The 10,684-nt window shown below is 41.1% G+C and overlaps 1 pseudogene; it reads left to right on the top strand.

Annotated features, from left to right (window-relative positions):
* The window catches only part of LOC144593021 (uncharacterized), a 33,389-nt pseudogene extending 25,165 nt beyond the window's left edge, over positions 1–8,224 (top strand).
* Positions 8,225–10,684: the final 2,460 nt, after the last annotated feature.

Genomic DNA, 10,684 nt, shown 5'->3' on the forward strand with positions numbered 1-10,684 from the left:
GACCATCCCTGGACCAATGATGGTGAATTTAAGGAGTGTATGATCTTCTTGGCAGCCCACTTTCTTCATAGATTCCTTAATATCGAATCCCATCCTCTGTATCTACTTAAATCCTGTTGAGGTCTCCAACCTTTTCATGTTCTAACAAGGTCATTAATATGAAAAATGTTCTTCCCTATCATAGATGCTACCTGCTTCGTTGAGTATTTCTGGTATTTTCTGATTTATTTTATGTAATTGTGGAGTAAAAGCTCAGCAAAATTGAGCTTTAACTTTAAAATTATATAAATCTGAAATGAGAAGAAAATAAATTAATAGAATGAAAACGGAAGATTTGGGTCTCAACCTGAAACATCACCTATTCCTTTTCTCCAGAGATGCTGTCTGAGCCGCTGAGTTACTCCAGCTTTTTGTGTCCATGCAGGAACACTCAACAAACGGGCAGCATCTGCCAAAAGAGAACCAGTCAACATTTCAGATCTGAGACGCTTCATAAGACAAACTTCTGGTGAAAAGTCTCTGATCTGAAACTTTAATTCTGAGACTGCCTGCTGATGGTTTCCAGTATATTCCGTTTTCCTTTCTGTCTTCTAGCATCGATAAGGCATTTGTTTTTTTTTAAAGTAGATATTGCTTGTGTTATTTTTATATGAACCTAAGTAAAACATTTTCTTCTTCCAGGATGAATTAATTGCCACAGAAGGCTGTAGAGGCCAAAGTCAATGAATATTTTTCAGGCAGAGACAGATAGATTCTTGATTAGTATGGTGTCGGGCGTTATGGGGAGAAGGCAGGAGAATGGGGTAAGGAGGGAGAGACCGATCAACCATGGATTGAATGGTGGAGTAGACGATGGGGCTGAATGGCCTAATTCTGCTTCTATCACTTATGACCTTATGAAGGTGCATTGTGGGTGTTTGATGAAGAAGAAAAACAGATATATATATATATATATATATATATATATATATATATATATTTCTATATACACATGTGAACAACTGATTAGATTTTTTATTTAAATCGTGGGTTTATTTGGACTGTCAGAGGGGAATGCTACAGTCTTGACTAGTTGAGTTCAGTCTTGTTGAGGAGGAGAGAATAAGTGACTTTGAAGCATGGCATTTGGGACTGAGCATCACTTGTCCTGGCGCCAGGATTGGTGACTGAATGGGTTTCATAAGGTATGATTTGAGATAGGTCCACTGAGTCTGGAGTCGAAAAATGAAAGTGAAGCCATAGATTCAGGCTGGATCACAAGAAGTATGTTTATCACAGTTGGATACGCCAAGCAGGGCACAGCAGGAAGAAACTGAGGACTGAGACAATGTTCTGGAGAACATATGGGACAGAAAGGCAGTAAACCTTAGAAATGCAGGATCAGATCAAGAAAGATTCAATGGTACAGACACCCCAACAATGATTGAGGCTATCTGAATGACCATGAGTGTATTATTCATACTGCTAGTGTTTGACTGGAAAGATATAATTTATAAACATGAGGATTGCAATCACAGTAAAATCAACAGCTAATGTATTCCAGCCAAACTTGAAGCTTTGTTGTCTTCAGATAGAAGTAGCTGTGTTTAGACATGTAAAACCTATGTAGTTCCTCAATGTCTTGTGATAGGGAGAATTAACATGCTAACAGGAATACCCAATGTAACACCACCTAGAGGCATCATTAGAAATTGTTCAAGAGTAACGTAACAAATAACTGCTGCCAGTTCTACAACAAAAGATTGTATAGCTGTAAAATAATTTAAAAAAACAAAGAAGCTGACCTTTAGTGCTGTTATTCACAGTAGAATGTTTTATACCTTTTCAGCTTGACCAAAAACTGGCAAAGTGAATTCATAACAACAAAGGAAAATCAAGCAGACTCAGTAATTTTTAAGTCATTGGACCTGATAAATCACCATTTGAAGATTAAAATGGAGAAGATGAGAGATGTTATTGAGCAAGATAATTCACAATGCAATCGGGATGAATGCACACAAGAGGAAACTCAATGATCAAAGAGCATTGTGAGGGAGCTTTCACAAGATTTTGCTTGGTGGCCTTTGCAGTATTGTGTGCAATTTTGGTCATCCCATTACTGGAAGGGTGTGGAGACTTTGGAGAGGGTGCAGGTGAGGTCTACCTGCATTGGGAGTATTAGATACAAGAAGAATTTGGACAAACTTGAATTGTTTACTCTGGGATGCCGGAGAGTGGGGGAGACCTGATCGAAATATACAAAATTATGAGAGGACTAGGTAGGACAGTCAGTACCTTATTCACAGGGTGGAAATGTCAAAGACAAGAGGGCATAGCTTAAAGCAGAGAGGGATAAAGTTTAAAAGATGTGTAGAACCGCTCTTTTACACAGGGAGTGGTGGTGGCTGGAACCCACTGGCAGAAGTGGTGGTGGTGGAAGCAGATACGATTAGGTGCTTATAAGAATCTTTTAGGTAGACACTTGACTCTGCAGGAAACGGATGGATATGGATCACATCCAGCAGATAAGATTAGTTTATTTTTGCATTGTGTTTGGCACAGACATTATGGGCGGAAGGCCCTGTTCCTGTTCTATACTGTTCGAAGTTCTATGAGACTGGAGGCAGACATGCTTGATGAGATCCCTAGCTGAATAGTTATTTTTGCAGGAGATAGACACAAAACGCTGGACTAACTCAGCACGGCTGGCAGCATCTCTGGAGAAAAGGAAAATATGATGTTTTGGGCCAGAGCCCTTCGTCAGACTGTAATTTTTGCAGGTATATTTCCAGGCCATGATCTGAATATTTTGAGGATGAGGAGTTTGACCAATAGCCACGTCGAAATGCCAAGAGTTCAGAATGTCAGCTTTTGGCATTTTGACTGAGCCATCAATGGAGATCCTAGATTCACATTCATTCAACAGGAGAGATCATGCCGTTAACATACATGGTAAAACTTCAGCTCCAGTCCTTGAAGGCCCATTCCAAACATACCTCTCAATGGAGTCTGAATTAGCAGGAAGAGGGGGGAGTCACACAGCATTGTTCACACATTTAGACTTTAGAGTTTAGAGATACAGTGTGGAAACAGGCCCTTCGGCTCACCGAGTCCGCACCATAACAGCGATCACTCCGTACAATAACACTATCCTACACGCTAAGGAAAATATCACAACTTTACCCAAGCCAATTAACCTACAAACTTATACGTCTTTGGAGTGTGGGAGGAACCTGGAGAAAACCAACATGTTCACAGGGAGAACATACAAACTTTGTACAGACAACACCCGTAGCCAGGATCAAACCTGGGTCTCTGATGTTGTTTGGCAGCAACTCTACTGCTGCATCACTGTGTTATCCCCTACATGCAGAAATAATGTGATCTATTTCATCAACACCAGCTTAATGAATTGTAAGGTGCCAGACAAAGTAAGAGATGCTCCTCACGAGCAACAGGAAGACAAAGTCAACTGAAATTTAAAAAAACATGATTGAAGTTTGTGGTGGAGGTCAATAGAAGGAACATATATAACAAAATTAAATATGTAATAGAACATTTTAAAAAAACACTAAATACTGGAAATCCAAAATTACATGATAAAATGCCAGAAATACCCAGTTCTAATGTACGGTCCTGGACTAGAAATATTAAATAATTCTCTTTCCACAGACACAGTCTGAACTGGTGAGTGCTCCCAACATTTTATGTTTTATAGCAGATCATGGTACTGTATTCCTGAATTCAGGACAGAAAGTAGTTTCATGATCTGCCCAGGTCAGGAAAGATAAGGAATGTGACATTTTCATGGTGACCCGTGACACACATCACTCCATCTGCTCACTTTGACCTCCAGAGCAACAAACTTAAAGGTGCACCCATTGTCCTTGTTCTTCGATTCGTCAAATCCCCACTGATTCATCCATCACTATTACTCCACTTCAGTGTGACAACACTTCTTTGTATTCAACATTTATATGTGCTCCATCCATTGGTTGGGCACATGCCAAAACATGTACACTTTGAAGCAGAAAATACAGAACATGAAGAGGGGATGAGAACTGTAGGGGGTCTCCACACTCCCCAACTGACAACTACTGAGGAGGAGAAAATTACAATCAATAGATTGTTAATATGCCTGGTTGTCAGAGATTAAAAAAGGGGGGAGCAACAGCTGTCTACTGGTACTGAAATAAAAGCCACCCACATTTCATATAGCATACAATCATGTTGACCCAGATTCAGCAGTGAGTGAAATATCATCATCTACATGCTAATATGTCGCTAGATTTTTAGACATGTTATGTCTTTTATCTTCAATGGCAACTTCACAATACAACAGCAGACAATAGAGATGTCCAGCACAAGTCATTAGAGGGCTGGAGTCTTTCTGAAGGCACTGTGTCACAGAACCCCGTCTGTAGATCATTAACCGGGTTGGATATTGATAAGGGCTTTAAGGCAGCAGGCATGGTTCTCTTCTTCTTGATAGAGCCAATGTGGATGATAGTGAACCGTCTGAATTTAAGGGTGCAAATTCTCCAGGCTCTACTCTGCTGGATACAAATGTTGGAGTGCAGAGGCCAAGAATGGAAAGGTGAATCATCGGTCAGCACTCGGTAGGTTTTAGGTTAAAAAGCATTCTGTGCTCATACGAATTGCCTTCATACTGGGCTCATCTTCTTTTGTGGAATATTATTGTCTAATTTGAGCTTAACTTGATGTTGCAGGTTTCTACAATCTAATATGATTTATCCAAATCAACCATTGAGGTTTTAATACCATAAACAGAATATCAAGTAATAAAGGGGAGCACTCAGCTGCCTATTAGCACAATGAAATGACACCCACCCACATTTCATACAGCATGCAATCATGTTCAACGGAGAGTGAAACATCATTATCTTTACAACACAGATATGTACCAAGTGGAATCAGGAAAGAGTGGCATGGATATGAAGGGGAGTGATAACAAATGATACGTAGAATCGGGTACTTTATTTAACTTTTTTCCACTTTTCACCCATAGCTCCACATCATTCTACCTTGTGGACTAAAGCGTGAGGCTGCCTATGCACAGATGAGAGTGAAGCAGGCTGTTGAAATCAACTCACCTGCTCCAAAAGACAGTGGACATCATCTAAGCCTCTGTCAGCGAATGCAGTGGAATCTAAGCATTTTAACTCCATCTAAACTGAATCCACATGGATAGATCATATTGGAATAGCAGAGAAAAAGAAGAGCAAGGCTTTGAGGTTGCACAAATGTATACACATGTCTTGGAAATGCTATCCTGACAATTTTATGTACTTTATTTGGTGTTTAAAACTATTAATCTTTTTTTTATCAATTTGTCTTCTTTCTTGTTGTGAGCTCCGTTGCAAATAGAAGGCCTTTTAACTTAATGAATGCAAGGATATGAAGTGATGGGTCCAACGGTAAAGGTATAGACAAAGACTCGACTAGTTCCACTCCATCAACACTCTCAACCACTTGCCAGAACTTGTCCTTTCCTTGAACAACTTCTCTTTCCATTGCTCCCACTCTCTGCAGATTGAAAGGGATGGCTGTGGGCATTCCCATGGGCCTTAGCTATGCCTGGGTTTTTTGTTGTTGACTGTGTATCAGTCCTATTTTTAAACCTATTCCGGCATACATTCCCAACTGTTTCCCTGCTGCATTAACAACTATATTGGCACTGCTTCCTGGACATGTTCCTATGTTAGTTTATATTCTATGCAATGCCACATATTCTGCTTGGGTAGCTTCAATGGTTTGGGCATTGAATATTCCAATTTCAAGTAACCCACATGCCTGATGTTCTCCTCCCATGCACATTGATGGCATAGCCATCTAAATTTCTTCTCCATTTGCTCACCTCTCCCATCCTTTCCCCCACCACCACCAGCTAGCCTCCTCTGCCCATCATGCACCCCCTATCCGTTTTCATCTATCACCTACCAACCTCTATCCCACCCTACTTATATTCCCATACACTGGAGATCTATCTTCATTCCTCTCAGACTTGATGCAGGATCCCTACCAGAAATGTTGACTTACATCTATCTTCAAATACAAATGCTGCATGACCTGCTGCATTTTTCCACTGTTCTACTTTTTGTTCCGGATTCCAGCATCGGCACTCTCTTCTACCTTCAAGGTAAGGTTGATTGGTTTGTGTCAGTGAAATTGCTTGAGACAGAGTGGTAAAGTAGGAAAGAGAGTTATTTTTTCCCCCCCATTCTTTGTGCACGGGCCTATTGATGCAACATAATGTCCCTTACATTAATAAGGCATTGTGACTTACTATACGAACTGCTGAAGTTGCATTACGTTCATCGCACTCCTCCATCTACTCCTCTTCCTGGCTCTCCTTGCAAATTACACAAAGGGAATGTGATCTCTTCACCTTCCTCCTGCGATTCTAGGTCTCAGTGCAGCACAGTGTTGTACAGAATGCAATAAGTCACAATCATTCAGGCAAGCACCTAGGTACATGCTGAAGAAGGCTGCCAAATCTATTGAGGCACTTCGAGCATGTCTCCAACATGCAAATGACCTATTCAAAGAAATGGTGGTGACAGAGCATTCGGTGCAGTGATCCATTGATTAGATTTTCGGATGGGTGTCATGGGCTAAGTTGATAATGGGTGGAGAAGCCAGACCCTTTTGTCACATTGCTATTTTGAAAGCATCAAAGAATTTCATCTATAGCACGGTGAAATGAGGATGTGCAGAAATAACTTTATATGGTTGCATAGCAATGCCATTTTAACACAGTGAAGCTCTGCACTTAACAAATGCCTCTGAATGATCGAGAGATTTGGGACTGCTATGTGAGTGCAATTAATTATACTCCAGGCTCATACAAACTAGGCACTGCTGGAAAGCTAAGCTTTCATTCATTTTGTCCAATGTCATTGCAGGCTAAGTTAACATAATTGTTGGACTTGGAAAAACAGGTCATTCGTTATTTGTCTTTATGCATCTTTTACAACCCAACTGAATATCCTAGATATGCCAGTGATGGAGGGCAAGTATTAGAGACAAAACTGTTGTGTGTGACTTTGACAACCACTGGTAATGAACAACCTTCAGCTCTGGTAAGAGTCGGCCTTTTTCCAGAAGACATATTCCACGACCACTTTTATCAGTTAGTTCCCATTGCAAGTTACTCTCTCTCCTGTCAATACGCTGTGTGATATCATGAGAGGTAGAGTCATAGAGGGGAAATACGTTTCCTCCCGGTGGATGCAACAAGGACTACAAACCATCATGGCTGCCAGCAAAAGACTACAAAACCCATAGTCAGCAGGGCTGCCTGCCCTGCTGACACTGATTGCTGCTGACACTTATTGCTGCTGATTGCTGCTGACACTGATTGCTGCCCAGCTGAACCAGTTGAGCTGATTGCCTCAGTGAGAGAGCTAAAAGGGAAGGGAAGCAGTATATTTAAAGAGAGAGACGACGACGGGAGAGGGAGAGGGAGAGGGAGAGGGAGAGGGAGAGGGAGAGGGAGAGGGAGAGGGAGAGGGAGAGGGAGAGGGAGAGGGAGAGGGTGAGGGAGAGGGAGAGGGAGAGGGAGAGGGTGAGGGTTTGAGTTATATTTTGTAAGAAGGCAGCAAGCTACAGTTTTGATTTAACTACCTGTTTTGGTTTTGTGTACCTGTCTGCAAACAATTAAGTTTACCTGTTTTTGGAAAAGACTAAATATATGGAATTTAAGTTTGAAAACAAGAACGTTTCTGTCTTCATTTCCGGCACCCACACCTCCCAACCTTCAAGAGAAAAGCTCCCGACCTCTCAAGACATCACAGCTGATAATCCACTTTCTGTTAATGCCCTCTTTTGTAGTTGTTTGTGTCCAGCTGCTGATGTTCATCATGTTATGCTTTATCTGAGGTCCAGTCAGAAATTGCTTGCACGGCACCCATTTTGATGTGATAGAACATACATCCAAGTTATAGATCATAGCTTCATGTATTGAAGGAATCTCTTGAGTTTGTAGAGACACCCTAGAGTAAACAATATTGTGAACAATCGCTTTTCCATCAGCAGGTTAGAAAACAGGTATGTGTATTGAGTTTGGGTTTCTCTATTCTCCAAGACTTATTCATCATCTCAGTGGACATTGCTTTCCTTTCAGAAGTTTGAGGAAGTGGCTGAGATGGTCCATCAGGAGCACAGCCCTCACCACTCTCAAACGCATCTACATGAGACACTGCCTCATGAAGCTGGCATCTAACATCAAAAACCACCATCACCTGTGTAATGCCCTCTTCGGACCGCCACCATTGGGCACGAGATACAGAAGCTTAAAGTCCCACACTACCACAGGTTCAGGAACTTTCCTACATCCTTCAGGTTCTAAAATCAACCTGCTCAGCCCTGTTACTACCACGGCAACAACAAAAAACTATGTTCCAGCATTTGCACTACCATGGACTTGCTTTCTGCAAAAAAATGCTTGTTTTTGCAGTCTTTTTCACTTCACTGCCTTGCACAATTTATGTTTTTGTGTGTTCTTTAAGCCTGTATGCATGTGATGTTGCTACATGAAGACTTAATTATCCCAGTACCTCAACATACTTGTGCGTAGAACAATAAATTTGAATTGAGGTTGTCGACACAACCCAGTGACAAAGTGTTAACTCGTGTCTGTAGAAATCTCACCGTAGCTGAGATATTAATTACCACATTTTTCCAGAGCGGAGGTGCATATGCTGCCTGATGAGCAGGGGATTATCACACCAGATATTGATGTGTTGGACCTCGCTTTCTCATGGGCTATCATGTTTACAGGTATTGCCAAACCTGCTACCCACCTAAACTACTGAATCATAAGGTCCATCCTTTGCAGCATGGTAAAATTCACCCCAACCAAGTTTGGATGCAATCCCGGGAAGACAGTCAGACTCTGGGAGCCTTAAGTAACTGATTAATGGACTGTGGGATCAAGGGATACCAGGGCAGTGAATGTGAGAGACTTTCCTGACACTCCAACCAGAAAGCACAGAGAATGTAATTTAAGTGCATTTGAATACTTGGGTCATACGATACGATACGATACGATAGAACTTTATTTATCTCAGGAGAGAAATTGGTCTGCCGATAGTCATAAAACACAAGATACATGAAACATGAATTTAAAGTGATGAGTGGAAAGAATTGGGGATGTGCAAAGGTTGTGGGGGGGAGATGGGGGAGAGTAGTCTACCACACGACAGAAAGGGGAGGAGTTGTACAATTTGATAGTCACAGGGAAACATAATCTCCTGTAGCGTTCTGTCCTGCATCTTGGTGGAACCAGTCTGTTGCTGAAGGTACTCCTCAGGTTGACCAGTGTGTCATGGAGGGGGTGAGCTGTATTGTCCAAGCTTCTCCGCAGTTGAAGAGCATCCTCCCCTCCAAGGTATCGCCTTCAGATATTATAAATCTGAATGTTTGAAGGAATCTGATGAAAAATCTCATGGAATCCTACACGAAAAGGGAAGAGAACATTGGAGCTTTCATCCGTTGGGGGTGGTGGTAAATAGGGGGCAATGTAGTGATGGCAACAGATGAGGGTTAATTTCTGCTTCATAACATTAACCTTACCTTTTTACCTTTGAAATTACTGGGTGTTAATTTTGGGCTAGCAATGCTCAGATGACATATACACCCCCTGCAGACTGAAAGTTTTAGGTTATTATTAATAGACATGTTTATTTACACATTTAACAGAAATTTGATTGAACATAAACAACGAAACTGCAGTACAATCTTTCTAAACATAATCTATGAATAATGTTTTCTCGCTGTCAACAACAGCAGGCATGGTTGTTTGTCGATGCTGCCTCTCACAGGTACTTGTTCCCTGTGAGATTTTCAGAGTAGCAAAGTACCATAGTTAATGCACTTATATTGATGTCATCACTTGTTCTGGAATCAAAGTTTAAATCATGGTCTCGAGTTTTTTTTCAAAAGTTCTTTTTGGAAAATGCACATAACTTCATAACGACTTGCTGAATGAAGTCATATCATTCAATTCTTATTGATTGTATTTTGGGACAATAGACAATAGACAATAGGTACAGGAGGAGGCCATTCAGCCCTTCGAGCCAGCACCGCCATTCAATGTGATCATGGCTGATCATTCTCAATCAGTACCCCGTTCCTGCCTTCTCCCCATACCCCCTGACTCCGCTATCCTTAAGAGCTCTATCTAGCTCTCTCTTGAATGCATTCAGAAAATTGGCCTCCACTGCCTTCTGAGGCAGAGAATTCCACAGATTCACAACTCTCTGACTGAAAAAGTTTTTTCTCATCTCAGTTCCAAACTGAAAAAGTTTTTCCTCATCTCAGTTCTATTCTTGAAACTTCATACGTTCAAAATATACTGATAGAATTTAAAAAATAGCTTTTTTTTTGGAATGCAGAAATATTCAGATAAAATGAAGCCTTGAAATAAGAAGCTTCAAAGAGTGCACAGATGTGAGTTAAATTGAACAGCACCAAAGGTGGGCGCCAGGCAGGTATCACTTCCACTTCATGGTCGCAACTTATTTAAAAGACGGCTCCGTGCTTTAACCATACATTCCAATGGCTGTATGACTCATTGGAGGGCAATATTTTGAGTGACAATTGACACTTAAAGCTGGTATAAAAAACAGAACACTAAAGGAAATTAGTGGGTCCAATGAGAAGGCAAAGAGCTTGTTTATTT

The sequence above is a fragment of the Rhinoraja longicauda genome, chromosome 4 (genome assembly GCF_053455715.1).
Source record: "Rhinoraja longicauda isolate Sanriku21f chromosome 4, sRhiLon1.1, whole genome shotgun sequence".
Lineage (NCBI taxonomy): Eukaryota > Metazoa > Chordata > Chondrichthyes > Rajiformes > Arhynchobatidae > Rhinoraja > Rhinoraja longicauda.